At 36.4% G+C, this 26,158-nt stretch overlaps 1 protein-coding gene and 1 non-coding gene across 2 annotated transcripts in view; both read left to right on the forward strand.

Annotated features, from left to right (window-relative positions):
* The window catches only part of LOC145662288 (ecdysone-induced protein 78C-like), a 435,634-nt gene that overhangs the window by 109,801 nt on the left and 299,675 nt on the right, over window positions 1-26,158 (forward strand). The window lies entirely within an intron of this gene.
* TRNAL-CAG (transfer RNA leucine (anticodon CAG)) lies at window positions 8,732-8,815 on the forward strand. Its single transcript has one exon. It is a non-coding gene; the product is annotated as a tRNA-Leu (tRNA).

The following is a 26,158-nucleotide window of genomic DNA, read 5'->3' on the forward strand; positions in this document are numbered from 1 at the left end:
ATTTTTCTGATAGCGGATGATTCTGTCAATTAAAGTGAGTTTATGAGTTTACACCCTGGAGATTATGCTTAAAGAAAACATTAAATTGCACGAGGAGAAGTCAGAAAGTAAAACGACTTTAAAGAAAAGGCACATTTATTCTAATGATAGAAAACTGAAACATACATAATTTTTCTACATAGTCTCCCTGCACTTCAACACACTTTTCCCAACGTTTCACAAGTTTTTTTTTTTTATTCCGTCGAAAAAAAGTTTTTCGGTCGCACTTGTAACCAATTTTACACCACATCAATGACTAGCTGATGGTTGACGTTTAAATTTCTTAACTTCTGGTAATGATGGATGCTTCCAAACCATGCCCGCAACCTTACTTTTCGACTTTCAAATTGTCCTCAGCCGTTGACGTTGATGGGTTGCCGGATCTTTGCCCGTCACATAAAGAAGTTCTTTCCTGTTTGAAACTCTCTATCTTGCTTCGCGATAAACAGCTGTCACCACACTGTGCTTGCACTCGACGAATAATTTCTGCAGGTTTAACACCTTCCGCAAACAAAAGCGAATCACTGCCGTCATTTCCTCCTTGGTGCAGATCGACAATCGAGCTGCCATATTTAACGGTCTTCTACACTTCAACGACTGACGCGGGAATAAGAGTGACACGTTGAAAGGAAGTGTTGCAGACGGCACTACGTAATTCAGAGCTGGATATTAGCAGTGTTACCAAACCCTAGTGCGAGAAATTGCGGAAGTCCATTTACTTTTTGACTCCACCTCGTAATAAGTGTAAACCAGAACGAAACTAAACAGAAGGAAAACTGGCGATATAAATCATGACCCCGCATGCTGACACCCAATTGTTGATAATCAAATATTAAAATAAAATTTGAAACTGAAATTAAACTTAAGTGAAAGATAAAGTTGTAAATAAATAAGGTGGGTGGAAGCTGCAGGGTCATCAGTATTTCAATCAGTTGTCACCTCATCACCTTCCTCTACAATAAGGAACTACAACAGCAGTTCTTCGAAGGAAGATGGAACAGAAAGTAGTCTTTTCCTTGTAAGTTGCTTTACAAAGTTCTATCTTTCCCACTTGTTATTCGTACGAGCTGTGAATAGGGTAGCAAAACCAGTATCCCGTGAAGGGTATTTCACAATACTATACTACTTGTTAAATCTTTGTGAAATTGAAATCTATAACAGTTAATAAATCTTTCTGTTTAAGCTGAACCGAAAAGTCTAATCTTATAATTCAATAGCAGACCTTTTCTTTGTTGTATTATCAGGAAAAATGGTTCATGTCCTATTGTACTTTGTTTTGTTGTTGTCAATAAAAATATTCAAGTAGTGTTAAAATGCTCTTTGTTTAATTGTCAATACAAATAATTAACTACTGTTGTGCTCTTTGTTTTATTGTTCAATTAAAACCATTAACTACGTATTAAAATGATTTTTATTTTATGTATATAGATAAAAAATGAAAGTGCCCAATGTTTGTGACTTCATAACTTTTGAACCACCTGAGGGATCTCGATCAAATTTTCAATATACATGAGGTTCGGGCTGGGGATGGCTTTTATGATTTCACTTTTTACGGTGCAACTCAGGGGAGGGAGATATTTTTAAATGGACCAATATTAGTTCGGAATAGTTTTCGGCGTCGCTGAGATGAACACTGACACTTCCGGTGAAGTTTAAATCCAAATTCCGGCCCTTTACATCCAAAATGAAACGTATTCTCGTGCGAAGAGTGGATATCCTGCTAGTTAAAGATAAAAAATGATCAACTCCTGTGTTTTATTATTGATAGTAGAAATAATCAACCATGTCTTCAACGTATTCTTTTGGTTTATTAAAATAATCAAGTAGTGCAAAATTTATCTTTATTTTATTATAAATAAAGAAAACAGTTCAATCTGATTTATAAAAGACGATATTCGTTTCATTAAAATCATGTCATGTTCTTTGTTTTACTAGTATTAATAAAAAAATATAGTTGAAAACATATGTTAAAAGTTGTCCTTTCCCTATTGGTATTATTCTTAAGGGATTGTTGTCTCTAACAATAAAGTTCCTCTCTTACAATATTTTGAATTGGGGGGGGGGGGTGAAACGTGACACAAGAAGGACTCGGAAGTTCGGAAACCTTTCCTTTGCATTAAGAATACAATATCATTTATGTATTATAAATAAACTTTCTACCAGCCCAGAAGTACTTAAGCCACTTAATTATAAGAGGTTATGTAACGTTCTAAGTCGAAACTTTTCATTTGCATTGTTTCCACGAGTGGAAGGAGTGAAAACGAGAGAAAATATGAGGTGAAAGTTCGCATCACCTGTCGTCTCATCCACCCAGTCGATAACTCGTTCACTATTTACGCAGTTTCCATGGTTACCTTCTACACGTTGCCATATCTCACCACATCTTACAATCCTATTTTCATAACATATATATATTTTTGTTTTATTCTATACTATATATAGTATTCTTTTAATATCCTCGGAAGTAGATTACACGCCTTACACGAACAAATGAAAGTAAAAAATGGGATTGCTTTTTTGCCACTGCTATATAATTTTTACTGCATGTCATAATTGTGTGTCATTATTTCATTATCTTTTTCTTAGTCATTACAAAAGAAAAAGCCGTTCTCATCAAATACTTCCGTTTCAGAAATTTTTATAAGTACAGTGATACCTCGAAATACAAACCCTTCGAGCTCCAAAACATTTTTTTCCTTTAAAATAACAAACACTGGATTAAACTGTTTCTCTGTCAAACGAGCACGAATTTTAAAAATTATTTTAACAGTAAATATACCAGATTTTAAGATGACGTGTTAACAGATAATAAAAATCTTTGAGTAAAAAGTAAACTTTTTGGAATCAATACTTAATACAGTGAGTTGTTATATTTTATGAGAAGATGGCTCACTAAACAGGTACCATAGCCTAAAATTAGCGGCGAAAATCACATGAGAAGGTTTCATTACAGCTTGTCACAACGAACTGGAGCCACTCGCAGGTTCGTACCCAAGGGGGGTCTAGGGGGCCGGGCCCCACCTAAATTTTTACTTCCCCCCTTAAATTTTCACGATAGACTTGCAAGTGAACTATAATATGGTGATGAACTATAACATGGTTGGATCGGGCCCCCCTAACTTCTACACCCCCCTTACATTTTTGGGCTGGCTATCGGCCTGGCCACTCGTGCTGTTTGTTAGCCCAAACATGAGGGAAAAGAATTCACAAATGCAAACAAGAAAATGTGTTGAGAATTCGAATTCCAAGCAAGCTTCATATTCTGAGATAAAATTTGCTAGAGTTTTTCGTTCGTTTTTCAAATTATTTTATTTCTGGGGCGTTTGGGTTGTGGAGTTAAATTGTGCCGTGATTCCAACCTTAATTTTCTTTAAATGTTGTTTGGTGATGTTCTACAATACTTATCCTCTCACATTTTCTTCTCTTAGACTTCAAAGGTAAAGATACTTTCTCCTTGCACTTCGCGTCAGAATTGTGTGTATAACTAGGGGTCCCGCACTGACTCAACTTCGGACAATACAGGGTGTTATGTATTTGGCAGGTGCCCGAAAGCATGAGGTCGACGCTTAAGAGTTTGAATTATTGATGTACCGTAAGATCGAAATGATGTTTTGAGCATGAGGTCGTTGAACGTGATGTCAAAATGATGTTCTGAGCGTGAGGTCGAGCGAATGTCGAAATGATGTTGTGAGGGTGAAATCGAAATGATGTCATCACGAAGATATAATGTCGAAATGATGGTGTGAAGATGATGTCAGATTGATGGCGAGAGTGTAAGGTTTCCTGAGGTTAGTCCAAAGTGGGCACCTTGGTCGCCACTACGCTCCAGTCATGGCTTCCTCAGGTACTTTCTTTACAGTAATTCGATGAAACCCGAGAGAAGTATTGAGTTCTCATCGCTAGACAAGTGCTTAACGCGTGTATCTGTCTTTGATGAAAGAGGTCAAGAGTTCGATTCCCCATGAGAGAGCATCGAAAGCACTAGAGTCATTCAGAACCCTCAGCCGCATTGAAACAAGGGTAGATTGAAAAAATAAATCCAGCACCGTCTGAGATCCAACATAAACTGTTTTATTCGTAAATATATGCCTTGCTATCACGGCTATTTTCTCCACTTTATATAACAACACTTTAGTAGGCCTATACACAGGGTGTCCCACAAATTTATAATCAAGTTGCTGCCGGTGCACCTCGCTTGGTAGGGCCAACGTAAGATGATGTTCGGAGTGTCTGAAAATTAGTAATTACAAGATTAAAGTAGAATATACGTTGGCCGAATATGGTTTAAAGTGTATGCTGGCCAGCCAACACTGCCGTTATTTAGCCAACAGTTTTGTTCTTATGTTTCCAACCACAATTTTCTTCTTTTGTCGGAATTATATTGGCAGTTAGGTTCATTGGCAAATAGTCTTCAAAGCGGCCAATTATAACACAGAGTCAACTTTGGCAGTAGAGTGGTTGGCAAATGCTCAATAAAATGGACAATTACAACACAAAGCCAACATTGCCAATTAAGTTGATTGGCAAATGATCTGTAAGGCGTCTAATTACAACATAAAGCCAAAGTAGGCAATTAAGTTGGTTGGAAAATGGTCGGCAAAGCTTCCAATTACAACATAAAGCCAATGTTGGCAATTAAATTGTTTGGCAGATGGTCGGCAAAGCGTCCAATTACAACATAAAGCCAACATTGGAAATTTAGTTGGTTGTCAAATGGGATGCAAAGCGTCCAATTACAACATAGAACCAACGTTGGCAGATGAATTGGTTGTCAAATGGTCGGCAAAGCGGACAATTACAACATGAAGCCAACGTTGGCAGTTGAGTTGGTTGACAGATGGCCGGCAAAGCGGACAATTACAACATAAAGCCAACGTTGGCAGTTGAGTTGGTTGACAGGTGGCTGGCAAAGCGGACAATTACAATATAGAACCAACGTTGGCAGATGAGTTGGTTCTCAAATGGTCGGCAAAGCGTCCAATTACAACATAAAGCCAACGTTGGCAATAAAATAGTTTGGCAGATGGTCGTCAAACCGTCCAATTGCAACATAAATCCAACGTTGGAAATTAAGTTGGTTGTCAAGTGGGCTGCAAAGCGCCCAATTACAACATAGAACCAACGTTGGCAGATGAATTGGTTGTCAAATGGTCGGTAAAGCGGATAATTACTACATAGAGCCAACGTTGGCAATTGAGTTTTTTGGCAGATGGTCGGCAAAGTGGACAATTAGAACGTTGACAGTTGGCTAGTTCCACTGTTGGGCTACTCTCTGTGCTGCCAGGCTATATAAAATTCCACTATTTATTAAACCAAAAAATATGGAACTCGGCGTTACGTAACTTTCTTCATTTATCCACTTTTTCGTCTTTTTCACTTTCCCACCATAACTTTTCCTGTTCTTCCCTCGAAATTAAGGACCAACTTCCTCATTCATACAATGCAGAAAGCAAGACCGTGTTTCTTGTAGATTCTAACTTTTGATTACTTCTATAAGTTAAAAACGAAAACTAAGTACTTACATGCTCTTAAACCCAAAGATTGATCGCCACAGAAGCAAAACTGGATCAAACTATGCAATCCTTGTTATTTTTACCAATTTTTCTATGTCCTCTTTTGTGCTGTCCATGCTATTCATGGTTGTCCCATTTTTTCAACTAAAATCCCATACATACAGCATTAAAATTAAACAGACAAATTATTTCATAATTTTAGAATGTAATCATATAGATATTCAGCGTTGTAGGAAAGTCATTTGCTACATTAAAATCTAAAATGTTCCCATTCCTCTTTTTCCTTCTACCATATGTTCTATTGAATCTATATCGGTGGATTCCTAATACAAGATTTCTTTTCTCAAATTATATTCTCATAAATTCATTTCTTTTCTTTCTAACCCTTCTGTCTTACCCTCATCCTTCTTGCTTTCTCCAACACTTATTCATTGCTTTCGAAACTAGCTTTAGTGCAGATTAAGAATGTAGTCACACTTTTATTATTACTATTATTTTTTTTTTTAGAATTTAAGGGTAAAATCTGTTCAGTTACAAAAAAAAAACTAATGTTTAAGCATATTTTTGTAAGGGTTCTAAGAAGTTTGCTTTATTATATATATCTATCTATATATATATCTATATCTATATATATATCTATATATCTATATCTATATCTATCTATCTATCTATCTATCTATCTATCTATATATATATATATATATATATATATATATATATATATATATATATGGTACGTAAGAAAACAACACCCGGTAACGATTAGATTCATATATATACTCTATAGATTCGTACTCATAAAGTGACTGTGGATAGCACCTGCGCCATCGGCTTCCTAACCCTTAGTGGTACTTGCACGAGATTACTTTTCTCAGATTATCTAATATAAATAAAATAAAGAGTTTGTTTGTGTGTTTGTCTGTCTGTCTGTGTGCGGCCTGGGGACCAGACAAGTTGACCGAGAGTTACCAAATGTTGGTCACGGATACCTTGGTCCAGGCCCCAGACCAAGGCGAAGCGTTTTTTCCAAATTCGAACCAAGGGGTCTCAGGGGGACGTTTACCGGGACATGTAAAAGTAGTAGAAAATGACCGATATTAGTGTCGAATTCATAGTTTTTGCGGTTGCTGAGATCAATGGTGAAACTCCGATCGCATTAACTTCGAAATTCACCATTTTCGGCTGCGGATCGGGGTCATCGGAGGGGGGGATACCGAGACATTTAAAAGTAATCAAAAATGACCGATATTAGTGTCAAATCCATAGTTTTCGCGATCGCTGAGATCAATGGTGACACTTCCATTAGCGATAACTTGCAAATTCAGCTACCATTCTATGCGAGCCGGGGTCAGGGGGGGGGATACCGAGACATGTAAAAATAGCCCAAAATGACCGATATTAGTGCCAAATCTATAGTTTTAGCAATCGATGAAATGAATGGTGATACACCCACAGGCATTGACTTCCAAATACAGCCCCCATGCAAAGAATGGGTATATTCTGCTAGTATTCTCATAAATTCGTTATTTCTCTTTCTAACTCTTTTGTCTTACCCTTATCTTTTTTACTTTCTCTAACACTTCATTGCTTTCGAAAGTAGCTTTAGTGCAGATTAAGAATGTGGTGGCACTTTCTCGGAGAATTTACAGGTAAAATATGTCACAAAAAAAATGAGTAATGTTTAAGCATATTTTTATGAAAGTGCAAAGAAGTTAGATTTAGTACAACAATTCTATTTTGTATGTCAGGGACAATGCTTAATGAAGATTAGGTCCATGTGTGTAGTCTGTAGATATGTACTAGTACAGTGATTGTGCATGGTGCCGTCGGCTTAGGCTCCCTAACCCGTAATGTTACTCAGTTCCCCTTAACATGCCGACAAAGTGCCGAAACCGCTGGTTGATTTCAGATTTCTCTGAGGGGGACTCAATTCATGAAGGTAACAAGTAATCCTGCGGAAATCGCAAGCACACATGGTAAACGTTCACAGTATGCAAGGGAATAATCGTTTTTATGACATATGTTTACAGGTATAGGTATTATAAATCTGTATGCAGTTGACGTGCAAACACCAACAAAATAGGAGTGTAGTGCGAAGGCATTAAGAAAGTATTTCCACAAAGAAACGTAATGCTATAGTGTAGTGTCATCAGGGGCACACCCACGGGGATTCCCCAAAACTTCCTAACTTAACATACATTTGTACCCTTTCCCAATAAAACTATACTTGTGTTAACTGGGAAATGATTGATAATAGCACGAAAATTTGATGTTACACTTCATTTGTATTCTTTCTCTTATAAAAGCAATCTAAAGTACTATCATATTCTTTTCCCCTGAAAATATAAGTGGAAGTATTTTAGAATTACTTATCGTCTTTTCGTGTGCAGAATAATACCCGTTCTACACTACGTGGATGTAGAGGCTCGTATTATCCGCTCTCAGAAAGCTTGGACCTCTTCCAACAAAAATTTCTTGGTGTGCGCTTGAGTGACATTGTTCCCCCATATTCTTAATTTGAGCAACGATTTATTATATTACATCATGTCATCAGATAAATTTTTAAAAAAATAACAACGTTCAAAATTGTCCTGGTTTGTTAATGTAAATAATTTACATGTTCAAGCTTTTGGATTACTGTTCCATCAGAAACGATTCGATTAATCGGAGCAATGAATCGGAACTATAAACTACAGTATATGCTTCTTAACGTATACTGTAGAGCAAGGATGTTATAAATAGAGGATCTGCCCATATGTATCTTTATCCTATTAAATCAGTGAAGCCAAAAAAACAACCGAGCATCGGCACGTTTGATTGGCAACTCTCGTTTCCGCCATCGTCTGATTGGCTATTTTCGTTTCCGCCATCGTCTGATTGGCTATTTTCGTTTCCGCCATCGTCTGATTGGCTATTTTCGTTTCCGCCATGATTGTTGGCTCAAAACATTGCAATCTTATTGGGCGGAGTGGACAGAATAGGGGTGGTGAAACTGTGACGTATGGCTTCAAGATTTTGTTGTGAGGGCAGATCCTCTATTTTATAAGATCCTTGCTGTAGAGTTTGTCTCTTGGTCTGCATGCAGAAGAATCTTGTCTCGCAACTTTAAATAGAATGCTTGCTGTCAAGCGTACAGACAACAATCTGTGAAGTTGTTTAAGGGAAGTGAAAGTAAGGGAGTCAGGATGGCCGAGCGGTCTAAGGCGCTGCGTTCAGGTCGCAGTCCGGTCTTCCGGGCGTGGGTTCGAATCCCACTCCTGACAATTCTGTTTTTTCATAGAACAAACTTTTAAATCATGGTTTCATAAGGAGGGTTTATTTGGGATTTAATGTCTCTTTTCGTTACTGACACTTTAGGCGCGTAACACATGGATCTATATCTTAACATACAAGACGAATTACGAGAGATTCCATCGGGAATCGAACGCAGCTCATCCCACGCACTATAACGTTTCAAGGTACGATTTTTGCCTCTTTTTTTTATTTTCATAGTTTCTGTAACATCAATTATCATATATCTTAAGAAATCAGAACATTCATTGGTGCAAGAACAAGAAGCCCCCAGAGATGCCAACCTGAAACGTTATAAAATCCCATCTCGAGAGGGAAAATTTCCCATTTTGCTCTTGAATTTCCCATGTTATACTTGTAACAAAATTAAGAAAAAAAGTTATGTGAAAAATGAACTCATTCACTGACTCGTATATCATTCACTTTTTTTTTTTAAATATATGAGTGAATTATTTATAAATTTAGATTTCCTGCGTTTATCAGTTAATGAATAACTATTTTCCTTAATTGAAAGAGACAAATGAAAATGCTGGAGAAAACAAGTAAATTTTGTTATAATGATCTACAGGGTGTACTAGAAGTAGTGACTCATCTTTTGAGTGATCAGTACATTTTTATTATAAACAGGAATGGCATGAAATAACATTGTAAGTATAGAGGAATGATGTGAAAATCAAGAGCTTTACAGTATCTAATTCCTATTCTCCATTTGGAGGTCCGTCTGGCGGCCATTAACATCTATACATGCCTGCATCCGGAGACGCACATTTTTTCACGCATCTCGACACATCTGAACGGGAATTTTTGTTGAATTCGTCAGTGATTCGCGCTGTCAATTCTCCAACACTGTTTATGAGTTTTTCATTCATTTACCTTGTCGTTCAAATGTCTCCATAGGAAGAAGTCGGGAGAGATGAGGTCTGGTGACCATAGCGGCTACTCCACTGTTCCCCGATGACCAATCCATTGCCCGGGTCAGATGTTTAAAAAGTAAAAAAAAAAAAAAAAAAAAAAAAAAACTTAACTGCACTGAACAAACTGAAAAACAGAAAAAAAAACATTACACCATAACACAAACGAAACAAGAAACAAACAACAACATCAATCATACAGCCTATCCTACCGCACCAAATAACAAGTGAGTCACTACTTCTGGGATACCTTGTTGTATTTACATCATGCCTTTGTGAGATAATCCTTTAACGAGCGTAACGACGTTATCCAGTTAGTTTGTGTGGTACATTTTCTAATTATTAAGTATTCTAAGTATTCTTTTAACATTTTCTAGGTATTCTTATTTTCTAAGTTTGTTGCTTCTCTTTTGTATTTCACTTTTTCCATTAATTGTTTTCTTTAACACTAGAGCACAATTTTACATTTCTTGAAGCTTGGTTTTTGCGAATCACAAGCTACTTCTGCACTAGTATGATTTTCCGGTAACAAAATTTAACAATAAACACTAATTTCAAGATTATGGAGGACTGATTAGTCTACTTCCCGCACATAGAGAATTTTGTTGTTGACGATACAGTACGAAAAATCCCATATTTATTGCTAATCGCGACGAATATTCCCTTTTCCGAGAATTTAATGATAAAATTACCATAAAATGGGATTTTTTCCACGGATTGGCTCCACTGGAAGCAATTATTCGTGTCCTTTCGTATCCAAGTGAGTAGATGCCATGCTTTATCGCCAAATGGTCCGCGTTCGCTTCTCGGTGGTATTTCTTACGTTGGATGCTATAATTTTATATAGTTTAGATTCTTATTCTTAATATTGCCAAAGATATCGGGACCGGAAGCGTGGTCCTGCATTGCACCTCTGTTGAAGGCAAAATAACGCAGTGGGGAAAGCCTATACTGGGCAAGTTCCTCTTGCATGATGGTCTATACACCCACCAACTGCAACACAGCCCATATTAGTAGTCCAGTCCTTCTTAAGTTCGGTATTGCAGGACATAAAACACGAAAACATCCAAAAATATTTTCCTTCAGGCTTCGCCACTGCAACTCGGCATGTACCACCGTGCCCAACTTAGATTATTTATACTATGATTTGCATAATTTTGGATGACTTGTAAACATTGTAAAGTTCCGCACTGTACAATATTCTGCTTTTCCTTGCTTGTGCATTTATTTTTATGTGCTGTCAAAAACAAAACATGTATACGAGGCCATCGTCAGTGATAACCTTCGTGTGCATATCGTGTTCCCGTGCTACTATGAAGAGGAAAGGGTCATCTCCCAGTTTTTTAGGTCTCGCCTCGTTTCGATTCTCGAATAATTATTTTTCCTCTCCTTTCGATGTTTTAAGTTATTTTTTTCTTCTCGTCTTGCTTTGTAAATTTACGTACAAAAAGGCACTACACAAAAAGCATTGCACTTCCTCGTCTGTCCGATTTGGGTGATTTTTGAATATGTTTCAGCTGAGGATCTCCTGGTCAATTGTTTATATGGTGCCAACTCCCTATGACCAACCCTGTGAACTCCAAAGATCACCCAAAAATCATGCCGATTCTCATTTGCCGTAGCCCAGTATAACACACAACTATTTTTTTGTATGCCAAGTTTGAAACAGTGTGACTTTTGGTGACCTCTGGAGGTCACAAGGTTGGTCATAGGGAGTTGGTCTCATATAAACAATTGACCAGGAGGTTTCCTCAGCTACAATATATCCAAAAATCACCCAAATCAAACAGACGAGGAAATGCAATACCTTTTGTACGGTGTCTCTTATGCTCTGATTTTTTATTTCTTAATTTCATCTACAAGTTAATAGAATCCTTCCACATCACGAGAGGCCAAGGACGCCGATTTCTCTGTAACTTTGGGGAGGAGGGGAATTCAGATACAGAACGTATATATATGATGATTTTAAGACAAATTGCATTCAAATTATGCCAAATATCGTATATTCATAAATATAATAGGGAGCCACATGAGCTTTGGGGGAGGGATCCCCCGCCCCCACAGGATCGGCGCCCTTACGAGAGACCCATGAAGAGTATGATGTCACAACATTTAAACCATATTTATTATTATTGCACCATATTGTGTAATGACTTCCATATCTTTAACCAATGATAACTACTCTTCACTATGTCCGTATAATCATTTTATCAATTTTATAATAGTTATACAGTGGTCCTCAACCTTTTATGGCTGACGACAGACTTTACAGAACGTCCAGGACGTAACGACACTAATAATAATAATAATAATAATAATAATAATAATAATAATAATAATAATAATAATAATAATAATAATAATAATAATAATAGTGTAACCCTATAAATTTTTATAATGTAATGAGTCTATGTAGTACTGAGCACTCTTGGTGGTGCTGAAAGCTTTGACTGGTACAGTCTGTCTCAAGGTTGATTTTAACTAATTATTATTATTAAATTCTTCATGTTTTTTAAATTCTAAAAGTACGCGACACGCCAATGTGTCGCGACATAATGATTGAGAACCGGTGAGTTATACTATAAAGTATATCACACTAAAAAGGTACTTTGAAATCTTGGGTAAACCTGTGTTGGCTAGGAGACTCATCGAATACCTTGTCTCGTCACACACTTAACAGTGTACTTCTTGTATTGATTCTCGACTCGTTTTAGGGACTAGAGTCGAGACGAGACGAGACATTTCTCGTGTCATGCACAACACTAGTGCCATCTGCCAGAGATGGATCGCAGAATGTAGTTTGAAGATGCCTGTTCATACGAAAACCGGGTTGAAACAAGGAAAAAAAACTGGTAAATATTTTAGATCAGCCTCGAAGTCTGAACACGAAAGAGAAATTTATCTTAGTCTTCTGACACGGGTGGTTTTCTCCTATCGCCTGGTCCGGGCAGTAGGGATTCGTTTCAACGCTGTCTGGAGCTAGGAATTCTAAGTAAGAACGGTCTCCGATGATGTAAGACGTTAGAGGAAAGAGAAAACCTGATCGATGAATTTGTAACCAAACTATAGCTTCCCCTTCACATCCTTTAACACTTACACACTCTGCAATCTAAAGGATTATCACTTTTTACTCTGTAAACACAACGTACATCGATAATTCAATAACATTGTTTCAAAACGTAGGGACCGATATTGTTTTTTAAAAATAGGATATAGGTATGGATTATCTACCATCACTCAATCACACAACTGCAGTGCCCGGTGACAGAGCATTGAACACACTACAATTGTTCAGATTCCACTTGAAACTGTAAGTTTCGTTCTATAGCCTCGTTGTTGGTAACCGACATAAATACCAATCAATCATCAATCAATTAAAATGATTCAGATCCCACTTTAAGCTGTAGATCTCCTATATAGCCTCGTTGTTGGTAACCGACATAAACACCAATCAATCATCAATCAATTAAAATGATTCAGATCCCACTTTAAGCTGTAGATCTCCTATATAGCCTCGTTGTTGATAATTGATATAAATGCCAATCAATCTTCAATCAATTAAACTGATTCAGATCCCACTTTAAGCTGTAGATCTCCTATATAGCCTCGTTGTTGATAATTGATATAAATGCCAATCAATCTTCAATCAATTAAACTGATTCAGATCCCACTTTAAGCTGTAGATCTCCTATATAGCCTCGTTGTTGATAATTGATATAAATCCCAATCAATCATCAATCAATTAAACTGATTCAGATCCCACTTTAAACTGTATACCCACGATCAGCGTAATCATATTTCCGATTAGGCAAACTAGACAAACTGCCTAGTGCCACAGAACTGAGAGGGGCCACGAAAAAGAAACCATTCTTTTTTCCTAAGTCATTATTGTACCATTTTAGTTTTCTTTTGTTTTTTACATTTCATGATTACTCTAAATAAGAAACCTAAATTTTGTCAAAAGGACTTAAAAGTTCACACTCAACACTGGCCAGAAACCGTTGCGTGACGTCATCTACAAAACTCCTCAAACAACGCTCGCTACAGCTGGCGAGTGAGTGAATACGTTTTGGCGGGCGAGTGGCCTTCTGGCCATATATATTAACTAGGGCCGCAAGATAACTAAATCCGCCACTAGCCACAAATCAAATTCGTCAATCAACTGCTAAACTGTAGTTTACATTTTTCAGTTCCACAAGCAGAATTTTAATTTAGAAGCCCAGGTAAGGGATGTCCAATCTACCTGAATTAAGGTTCACTAAAGACCTTATGGATGGCAGCTGTCCTTTTTGGTCTCCTTTTAAGGCCCAAGGCATTGTAATATTTAAACAGGCGAAAGAAGGTTGCAACATTCTTGTCAGAACAGTGGCGGACCTAGCCCGGGCCCGGGGGCTTAGGCCTCCCAGTTTTCTGAGTAACAAAAATAATTGAAATTATTATTTATATATTTTTGAAAGCTTATAATAAGCGTTGCCTTTTATTCTTTATTGGACACTTCAAGAATAACATTAATAGTGAGGAGTTGTATATTCAACATTTAGTTTCTCCGACAATTTCTAACTTGAATGTTAAGTACAATTCTTTTACCGTATAAAGCAATGTCTTACGATTAATCTGTGTATCTACTGTACCTGTAAACACCTAGAACTCGTACTTTATGTCAAACTGTAACCAGTGAAAGAAATCATTCATTTTTCTTCCTTTCTAGTTCGTTAACATAGTTCGTAAAGAATTTCAAATTAAAATGACTTGCAAAAAAAACCCATTACATAACTATCATAGTCTGAGGTCTGGCTGCCCCTCCCAGTTTTTACATTCTAGGTCCGCTACTGTGTCAGAAATGTTTGAACTTATAAGCCCAGTAACACATCATAATCTTTCCTCTGCATTGGTGTCAACAAAATATTTAAAAAAAAAAAAAAAAAACTTTCAACACTGTATAAAAATGCTTAACAAAAAACTCTGCAATATTAATCATTAGCGTTTCATGATATCCAAACATGAAACTCGTATATTTTGATACACCTGTTTGAGCTGAACGTAATAATGTGCATGGACGTAATAATGCAAAAGCTTGTGAGCGGTTTTCGAGGAAATGGAAGAAAAAAACAATTGATTTGTAAACTTAAGGTGGATCACCATCCGGACGTTAATACATATTTTAGCTCATTCCCTTAATTACTGCGCAATGAAACGTTACACATTATAAATATTTTACTGTAAGATAAAGTTATGTTTCAGCTACAGCACAAGACACTGATTCATTTGGTTGTGTCTTCTGATATCGAAAAAGATAACAAATAAAAGAAAAAAATTGATTCATTTTACAATGAGCACACAAGATGGCACTCTTGCTGTTAGATCTTATTAGAAGTGCTCAGTTTTATGAAATGTTTATTTGTATATGTAAAGTACTTTAAAGTAATGATCTTATTACGAAATAGAAATACTGTTTGACCATTTTTCGTGTTATGTTTCACATTTTATTCAAATGTTAATTTACATGTAAGGAAATAGATTTTGAGAAGGAACTTGCGCAGAACGCCATAATGCGTAGTTTGCCAAATTTGTACGTTTACTGTGGTAGTCACAATAAGAAAATTCCTGGATTCTAGTGTTGCAGTTCGAGAAGTGGAACTTAGCAATGAATTGGGAAAGGGTCGAAAACTAATTTGTCTAGTAAGTATTCAAGCAGAATTCCATGATTACTTCCTTTATTATGTGACATCAGTAAATATTCAACACTATCTGGCAACGCCACACTATTCAAGCAGCATTTAACATAGCACCGAGAACATCTAGTGATCCACCTTAAAAATGGATGTCGTATGAGAACAGTGCTACTTACTGAGATGAAATTGTACTGAAATATACGCTCACTATAAGCTCTTCATTATGATACTAAAAAAGGAAAGGAACGTAAAATGAAATTAAATGGAATCTTTCACTTCAACGTTCCACGATTTATTCGCTTTGGGCTAAGGCAGACAGATGATTAAAACAAATGAATGATGATAGAAGAATTGGTGGACTCATAATGTGGGAGGAAACGGGAGAACCCTGAGAAAACTCACGGATACGATATTGTCCATCACGAGCTTACTTTACCAGAGATTGAACCAGGGACCCCACGCACCAGAAGTAAGCCAGCTCTACCACTGAACCTCCCTGCTCCCTGCAAGATTATAGTGGTGTGCGCTATTTGTGTTTAGACATAATTCGACCTCTATCTTTGAAACGATTGATTCTACGAAAAAATAAGTCTTAGGACCTTTTTTGTGTAGAATTTTATGAACTACAATATTTCTCATAACTATTTTCCTCGAAAAATGGATGATTTTCGAGATAATAGCAAAAAAATCAGAACTCCCACTTTCATCCTCCCTAAAAACAAACAAAAAACTGCCTCAAATTAGGGATACTTTTTTCTGAGCAATCAAAATAAAAATCTCCACAAAAATCTAGCTTGTTCGATTTTTTTTCAAAGTTGAAGTCTAATTTTACAAATCTTCTTTGACTATGCGACTACCGTGATTTTTAGGTACAAAAAAGATTAAATCATTTACTATAGCCTTGCTCAGACGCTGTGTACATTGAAAAACTCATTTTAAAAAACAGAGGCGAATGGTAAAAGTAAAAACTGGGGAAAGGAGCTAGAACGCAGACTATGATATGTATATAATGAGTTTACTATAGACTTCCAAAAATATATAAATAATAGCCAGTGGCGTATTTAGGATTTTGTTTCAGGGGGCTATGCACAACACATGAGTAAGTACTTACATTTTTCCTTAGAAATGGTAAGAAGGATTATTGTTGTACGTGGAATTTCGGGGGTCTTGAGCCCGATAGTTACCCCCATAAATACGCCATTGATAATAGCTTAAATTACTTTTGTCACTAATTTACTTTTTAAATAACTTTTGAAAACTGAGGGGCCTAGGCCCCCCGGCCCCGGGCTAGATCCGCCGCTGGGAAGAAGAATCTAAGTTAACATGGGTGATATTTATCTAATCCAGGATCTCACGTAAGAAGATAATACTACCTCCAACATAGCTATGTAACTTAGAAACTTCGAAACAAAATCCGAGTATTCATTCAAGCAGTCATAAATATTTATTAAGCATATTATCAAATAAATAAAAAACAGATTACATGGCTGCAAATTAATGCTATGGTTTTGAGAAAAGTTTAATTTGAATTTAATTTATGATAAACTGTTTGTAATCCGAGTTTTGGAACATAAAAACCGTGTTGAATGCCATTATTCTGCATCTCTTGCGTAATTAAAATTTAATAATAGATTGCATAACAACAAATCCCTTTTAATCTTCAATTAACTAACGTTTTCAATATTAAATACTTTCCTGAACAATTAATCTATTACGTTTTCCAGAATTAATAACGAAAGAATATTCAGAATTTATGGTAAACAAACAATCTAGAGTTTACAAGGACAATAATTTAAGTTAAAGTCCCAACAAATTAATGATCCTCTATTTGTAATGACAGTTATTTCATAACAGCTGTAGTGAGTGTCTTCGATTCTTTTCGTTGTTCATCTTGCCCTTCTGTTACATTTGCTCCTATCTACAAGTCACTGACTAGAGTTATTATATAACTTTAGGGAGCGAAGTTTCTTAAAATAAAAGAACCAGATTAGTGATGTTACATACCAGTTCCTTTGCTGGAGTTAGCTCTTTTGCTCCGGCACCGATACAGGACTCGTTCAAAGGTGGGGGGCGCGGTGTCTCAGTGGTAGAGCGTTCACCTCCGGCGCTTGGGATCCCTGGTTCGATCCCAGCTCTCGCCGTGTGGACTTTGTGGTGGACAAACACTGTGCTCGTGGGTTTTCTCGGGGTTCTCCCGTTTCCTCCCCCTTTCTTCATTCCACCATTTCACTCATCTCTCATCATCACCGTCTCCTTTAGCCTAACCGGCATAACCGTGGGACGTAAAACTTAAAGATTTCATTCCATTTCATTTTTTTTCGTTCAAAGGTGCCTGATCATTTTTGAACTGGTTGTCGAATTCGATGTTGGAGCAATGCCGTCATAGTGCACAGCACATGGGAATAGTTGCACCGTCTTCGATTTTGTTCGTGTTTTGGTATGTTATGAGGTATCAAGAGAGGTGTTGAAATGCAAAGTGGCAGATGCTGATGGTTCACCATTTCCAAGATAGAGGGCAGTAAACACGTGAAAAATGCTCCAAACATACATATATTAAAATATTTGTAGTTACACTTTGCTGAATGTGAGGAACATGGAACTTTGTCACAGCAACACATAGCAATACAGGGGAACATACAAAAATGTAGGAAACAAATATTAACAATGTTGCCATCACAATGACGGTAAAGGTAAAGGTCATTAGCGCAAAAGTGAACCAAGTTTGGTCATCTTTGTGGAGAAGAAGGGGAAAGAACCACTAACCTTTATTTTATGACTGACAACCTTGAACCTTCCTCAGAACATCGGTATATAATATATCAGCTGGTGGTGTAACTCAATGTAACTCAACTTACGACCATATTTAGACGGCCATATTGCAAAAGGGCCTGGAGAAAAACTGTTCAGCATGTGGGGAAAATAACCTGCCGTTGTATGCATCCTTGCACAATAAATATGATTTGATGGTTCACAGTATTGTCGGAGTTATCAAAGGTGAAATATGGCTATATTCAGATAATGAAAAACATAATCGAACAGTACATGTAATATAGATGTCTATGATTACAACCTATGTGTTCCTTATAAAAGACATGATACCAATAGGTGGTTGACATGCAAAATTAATCGTTACAATCTCATATAAGAGGAAAGCATGTTAGTGATCCATGTGCAGTAGTGGCAAAACTCAGTGTGTGTGTCATCAGCAATTACTTGGGACACACTACCACTGTTGTGTGAACATTTCAGAATAAAGTCCTATAGCGTTTAAAACAGCAGAAAGTTTGCTGCTGTAGTGGTTTTCTACTACACATGCAGAAAGTAATAAACAAAATAATTTTAACATACTGTTATTAAAATTAAATAATAGCGCTATTTAAAAAGTAGTTCAGGGGATACCAAAACAACATGATACATTATCAAATGCTGTTGAATTCGTCCCTCTAGTCGTTACCTTAACTTAGATTTTGAGGGAAATGTTACACTGGCAACACTGAAAATTCTTCAGGTTCATATTTTCTGTTGTAGAATAACATTATCTATGAATGTGGTAAGTTGCATTTCATTATCTCCTTTCACTTATGAAAAACAAGCAAAAAAAAAAAAAAAAAAAAAATGGCAAGTTTTGTATTATTTTTAGTAATTCAGGCTTTTAAGAGGCTTCATCACGGCGAAATTAAAATACCGCTAATTTTACAATAATTGTGATATGTTCAAATAGATAAAAGATAATCGAAAAGTGGAACAAGAGCTCGCTAGACAATATTATTTTACATGAGATAACGCTATCACGACTCATTTATCTGCTTTCGATTTCCAGCCTTTTACAAAATCGGCATTTATTTTCGCGTTTCTAAATGGCTGCAAACGGAAAGCTACAAGGTGACTCTTGATAACAGTACCTCATGCAAAATAATATTGTCTAGGGCGATCTTGTTCCATATTTTGATTATCTTTTATCTATTTGAAGATATCAAAATTACTGTAAAATTAACGATATTTTAATTACGCAGTGACAAGGCCTTTTAAGACACCATTGCTGCTGTAAAAAACAAACGATTTTATCAATGACAGTTCACATGCTTTCTAAGAGATAGAATAGGGTCGTATTCATAGATGTATCTTTCAAATTAAAAAGATATATCTCAAGATCTTGTGTAGAGAGTAGAAATGTTTCATAATACCATTCAGGGAAGATTTTAAGATATAGATTTTCTGTAAGAAGGACTTGGTGAAAATGAGATTTTAATCTTATTTATAAATATTTCTAAAAACAAATTTTCGATCTCGCTAATTCAAAGTCGTAATCAGTGTATAGTAAAGTTGACTGCATGAACGGTTCAATATTTTCTACAAAACGAGAATAGTGGGCTTAACCAAGAAGTATTTTCACTGAGAAATTCTCAAAACATTTACTCAAGACACGTTTGGAATTTTCATTGGTCATCATGCACCATAGATGTCTGCTCCTAGCAACGTCAATGAAGGATTGCTTCTTAGTACGAAGTCTCTTGTTAGATTACCAAGAACAAAAATCTTGCTTGTGTAACAGAAAAACCAGAATTTTTGGTTATGGTAAATATACCTTACTATTATTGTTATTGTGTTGACGAATAGTACATCGTTCAGTACGAACTGTATGTTAACGTTCCAATCGAGCTGTTGCTAAAATAAGGAACACACTGAAAAGAAACAGCGACATTTCTTTTCTTTTATTACTATTGTTATTATTATTATTATTATTTAAGAAGGCCTTAAGGGTCGATTGCTGCCGGAAATAGTACTTAAATGTTGTTTTAGGTCACATTCAATGTTTTGTAAGATATACAGGGTGGTTACAATTAAAGTACCAGTATTCACGACGGTCTAGCGCGGGCTGTAATGGACGTATTACATTGAAATTTTATAAATATACTAATGAGACCATACGGAAGCGAGTTACACTGGAAAATATATTAGTTCCATTTTTCGCCACCAGGGCAAATGTGGCGCTGTACACGTAATACGCACGTGGAAATTATCTTGAATGTATGGATAAGACAATTATCTAGGTCGAAGAGGTTAAACATATGAGATTAATGTAATGCAAACAAGATGAATGGCAGGTGATTGTAACAAATGATGCAAAGGAGACAACTTTAGGAACAATGAGAAGGTAACAAAATGTGAAACTTCATTTCCACTTAATGGTAACAAATGGTGCAATGGGAATAACTTTATTAACATTTGCGGTTACAGAGACCAACTTACATATCATGCTTCATATTGCTACCAGACACATCGACATGTTGCACCCGCAAAATGGCGTATGCAACAGTTGCCCGCAGTAGTTCTGGAGGAATTTTTGCGACATGTCGCCTTATGCTGTCCTTGAGATCCGCTAGCGACTGGACTTTTCCCTGGTAGACCCGAGTTTTCAAATATTCCCAGAAGTCACACGGATTTAGATCGGGGATCTTGCTGGCCACGCATCTGGAAAACCTCGGGAGATGATGCGATCACTAGTTTCACGAAGCAGATATTTCACGTGGCGACCGATACGCGGTGCTGCCCCTTCTGACATGAAAATAGACGTTTCCAAACAGTTTCGTGCCTGTACGGCAGGAATCACATGTCGCACTAAAAGGTCCCTATAACATGCCGATGTCACGGTACAGGAGACAACTCCTTGGAATGTCATCTCCTCAAAGAGAAAAGGGCCAATAATGAACGTTCCTGTGAATCCACAGCACACAGTCACGTAGGTAGAGTGTAATGGCAGTTCCTGCACAGCATGCGAATTATCCGAGCCCTATACTCGACAGTTTTACGTGTTCACTGCCCCTTCTAGTGCAAAATGTGCCTCATCAGTCCACAGGATACTCCACGGCCATATGTCATCCACTTCCATCCGTGCCAAAAACCGAAGGGCAAACTTAAGGCGTTGCGGTGGATCTTGGAGTTTCAGTTGCTGTACTGTGTGCTGTGTAAAATGACCCTAAGAACTTTCCTCGCTGTTGATCACGGGATGTCCAATTCCCGTGATACCGCTCGGGCGTTGGTAGCGAAAAATATGGAGCATCCGTCTCGAATTTCAGTACCATCTTCTTTAAGCAATTTCTTGATAGAGGTCTTCTCATTCGTTTCAGGCACCGATATTCCCTCAATGCTGTACTGTAATTGCTCCCATTCTGATACGCCAATTTTACTAACAGTGCACGGTCTCTCTTATCAATAGCCATGTTACTCTTCCCGCGATCATGTGTATGAAGTGTGAGCTCGCGTGTTACGGCCTGTACAGCGCCACATTTTCCCCGGTGGCGGAAAGTGGAACCAATAGTATTTCCTGCATAACTCGTTTCCGCATGTTCTCATTAGCATATTTACCAAATTTCAATACAATACGTTAATTACAGCCCGCGCTGGACGGCCGTAAATAGCGGCACTTCAATTGTACTTGCGGGGGAAGGGGGGCTCTCCCGGAGTTAGCTAACTGTCATTCTCTATTCAAAGATACGATAAATTTGCAATTACATGTCAGGCTTGTGTAGGTCATATCTACTATTGGCTACGAGACGATAAATTAGGTTTCTCATCTCGACTTGTATATTTTTGTCGAATTTTCGTCTCGTTTGAATTCTCTATAAATTCTGTCTTGTCGATTCTCGGAAATATTTTCTTGTCTCGGTTTGTAAATTTATATACAAAATTTATGCCCTGATTGAGCTGCTGTTGTGTGTAGGACTTTTGGTAGTATTAACCTTAAGAAATTCAAGTTATTTTAGATAACTGGTGTTCCCAAATAAACTCCTCGAACCCACTTAGTATATATGTGTAAAGGTGAAGGAGTTATTTTAAATTTTGTTAGCTCATTCGCATACAGATATTCTCATATATAAAACATATAAGACTTATTTCACTTTCTCTACAGGAAACTGTAGTATTATTTGTTGGTTAGAAACTGTATAGAAAGAGACATATTTGTCACTAATGGTACAAAACTGTTGTCTAATTGGGTGGTGTGGTGATATATATATATATATATATATATATATATATATATATATATATATATATATATATATATATATATATATATATATACAGGATGTTTCAAAATGAATATCTGGGTTTAAGGTTTTGCAGTATTGATTATATTTAACGTACAATTATAAATAATGCGTCAAAAGAAAGAACAACTCAAACAGTTTTTGCTACAAGTGTTCAATGTGAGCCCTCGTCACACGACACATGGAGTCGATAGGAGAGTTCTTCCCAAACCTTGATCACTGTGTTTGAAGTAATTGTTGCAACAAATGCTTCAATTCTTTTTCTTAAATTCCTCAAAGCCTCCTTAAAAGTCACCACACAGATGGCACTGAAATTGTTAATTCACGACGCATTCCGAATTGATTTCTTGGGATTACACGTGAAAGATTCTGTTACTCGTTCAGCACATTCTTCAGTCACTCTTGGTCGTCCCGTACTCTTCTCTTTGTACAGACAGGCGGTATTTTCAAACTGATGATATCATCTACGGATGTTATTATCACTTGGTGTATTGCAATTTAACTTAATACGGAAAGCATGTTCCACTGTAACTACAGATTCAGTTACAGTCTTGGTAAAATGTAAAACAGAAAAAGCTTCTGCTCACTAGTCGCCATCTTTGCTACTAGTGCTTTCTAACGGCAAGTAGAGGAAACAGTGCATGCGCATGCGTCCGTACAAAACTGTTTGAATTTCTCTTTCATTTGATCTATTATTTTAAATGTAAGTTTATTGTAATAAATACTACAAAACCTTAAAACGCCGTTATTCATTTTGAAACATCCTATACTTGATTTAATTTGGAGACCTGGCCCTATAACAGTCTGGTGTTTAAAATAAATTTGTTATGGTTTTCATATGAACTAGCCCAAGTGGGGGCTTCTGGGACCCACTATATTTTCTAAGCTACTTATGGACTATTTTTCTTTATATCGCTGACAAATTGTCGAAGTAACCGCAGTTAACAAATAACCAAAAAAATAGAACAAGTGACTGATAACATTTTGTTGCAATTTTTTAAAAAAGAAAAACTACTTTGTGGGTTCGAGAAGTGTCTCCCTCCCCCTTGAGATTCGTAGGGTTAATAATTAAGATGCTTCGGTGGTACGGCAGATGAAAAGGTTGAGAACTCCTGCTTTAAAGAATAATTTATAAAAGGTTATCCTTTAATTTGGGGGGGGGAAGCAAAGTTTTTCAACATCAATCCTTCGATATTGATTCAATTCTTTTAAAGTATAAACTCATGACAATTTGTGAGTAACCTCAAAATATTTAAGAGTTACTGGGAAAACATGTTTAGATATTCCTAATCATTATTGTAACGCAGGACATACCAGACTGTCAGTCATTCTAATTTCTAATAGTTCACAGTCAAGCTAGTTGTCGCTAGTTGCACAGCCTTCTATATGACGCCAAGACATATCTCCAGAGAGTCTGCAGTTTTCAGGGGAGTCGAATGTTTCGGGGGCAACAATCAGCTATTATGAAAGTCATAACTTAGAAAAAAAGCACGATTGAAAATATAGCGGAGTAGACAGGAATATTATTTTGTTTACGACCAGTGTCAATTACCCACTTCACTGGATTAAAATAAGAAAAAGTAGTAATATGTTTCGTTTGTCAGTCTCTTTTTACTATTATTGAAGCGCTCTCTGATATCGGCCATTTTCGATCATTTTTATATGTATCTCCCCCTCCCCCAACTTGCGAGGCTGTCTTTGGATTTAAACAGTATCGGAAATGTCACTGTTCATCCCCCGAAAACTACCGTATGGATTCGACACTAATATCCGTCATTGAAAATTTGATCGAGATCGGTGGGCTGATTCAAGAGATAAGTCACAAACATATTCACTTTCATTTTTATTTAAATAGATTGGTGTTTCATTACTAATACATTGGTGGTTCAACTTAGAAACCAAATTTGTTTCATTATATCCACGTACCAATTTAATGTAACATAGATATTATTTAAAAGTTCCATTCGAAAAAGGTGTCGTTTCCCTTTACCCACTTCTGCTTAGAAGATTCGCTGTTACGTTGTTGATGAGGCCTCTACGTTCGAATCGAATGGCCCGAGTTCGATCTCCAGTGTAAACTGATTTTTGATTTGATCGACCCTCCTTTTATTGCGGATTAAGAGATTACCCAGCCTATATCAAATGAGTCATGGAAATATGACACCTTACTTATCTTCACACTGCCCGAGACCCATATTTCCCTACCCTGAATAGAGGGCGTATCTGATATTTTATCTGTAGCAAAATATTTTCCTGAATCCCTTCTTAGCAGGCAAACAAGTCAAGCTTATTTACTATTTTTTTTATCTCTACCATCTGATGTAAATAATATGTTTCCCACACCAGAATATTTAATACTTACTTACGTAGTCGGTCTTCTTCTAACACCATGCGTTGAGGTTTTACATACTGCTCTCCAGTTAAGACGATCTTTGGCCAGGATGTTTGCTTCATTTATCCCAAATCCTCTTCCCTTCAGAATTTCTCCCACACCATTTCTTCCCATGTTTACCTGGGTCTTCCTTTCGGTCTCTTTCCATCTGGTCTGGCTTGCGAATATTCAGTACATCTTGTAAATACTGCGAAGAGACTAAGGGATAAACGGATTAATAATCTCAGGAGAGCTTTTCAATAGACCAAAAGATATGTAGATACTTTTGAAGTTTTCACACGTCATACAGGTATCTAAGTCTTGCCTAAGTGTAGAAGGATAAAAGCGAACATATAAACCTATATATATATATATATATATATATATATATATATATATATATATATATATATATATATATATATATATATATATATATATATATATATATATATATATATATCCTTCAATCTCAGACTAGAGGATTAAGCAGAGTGAGAAGTAATCCTGTTCGAGGTATCGATCTGACGTCCCAGGAATTCGTGCGCTACTAAAATGAGGGTGTTAGCAGTATCCATACAATTCGTTCAATATAAGGAGGAAACAAAATCGATGCATTGAGTAATATATTTTCCTTATATGCATATTTCTTATGCAAAAAAAAAAAAAAAAGAACAATCAAATCATATACAATAACATACAATTAATCACAAGTAATTTAATCGCACACAATTTTCTTGTTCTTCAATGTCTGTTCACATACAATATTTTGTAATCGCAGTTTTCAATACTTGCTCATGTATACATTGTTTTGCACAGTGTGTTCAGTATTCAGTCTTGTACAGTGTTTCTTAAGAATAGAGTGTTCAATGTTTAATCTTGTACAGTGTTTCATAATAATAGAGGGTTCAATGTTTAATTTTGTACAGTCTTTCTTAATAATAGAGTGTTAAGTGTTTAATCTTGTACAGTCTTCTTAATAATAAAGTGTTCAATGTTTAATGTTGTACAGTCTTTGTTAATAATAGAGTGTTCAATGTTTAATGTTGTGAAGTCTTTGTTAATAATAGAGTGTTCAATGTTTAATGTTATACCGTCTTTGTCAATAATAGAGTGTTCAATGTTTAATTTTGTAGTCTTTCTTAATAATAGTGTTAAGTCTTTAATGTTGTACAGTCTTCTTAATAATAGAGTGTTCAATGTTTAATGTTGTACAGTCTTTGTTAATAATAGAGTGTTCAATGTTTAATGTTATACAGTCTTTCTTAATAATAGAGCGTTCAATTTTTAATCTTGTACAGTCTTCATAATA

The sequence above is a fragment of the Thermobia domestica genome, chromosome 10 (genome assembly GCF_964235325.1).
Source record: "Thermobia domestica chromosome 10, izTheDome1.hap1.1, whole genome shotgun sequence".
In the NCBI taxonomy this organism is placed as follows: domain Eukaryota; kingdom Metazoa; phylum Arthropoda; class Insecta; order Zygentoma; family Lepismatidae; genus Thermobia; species Thermobia domestica.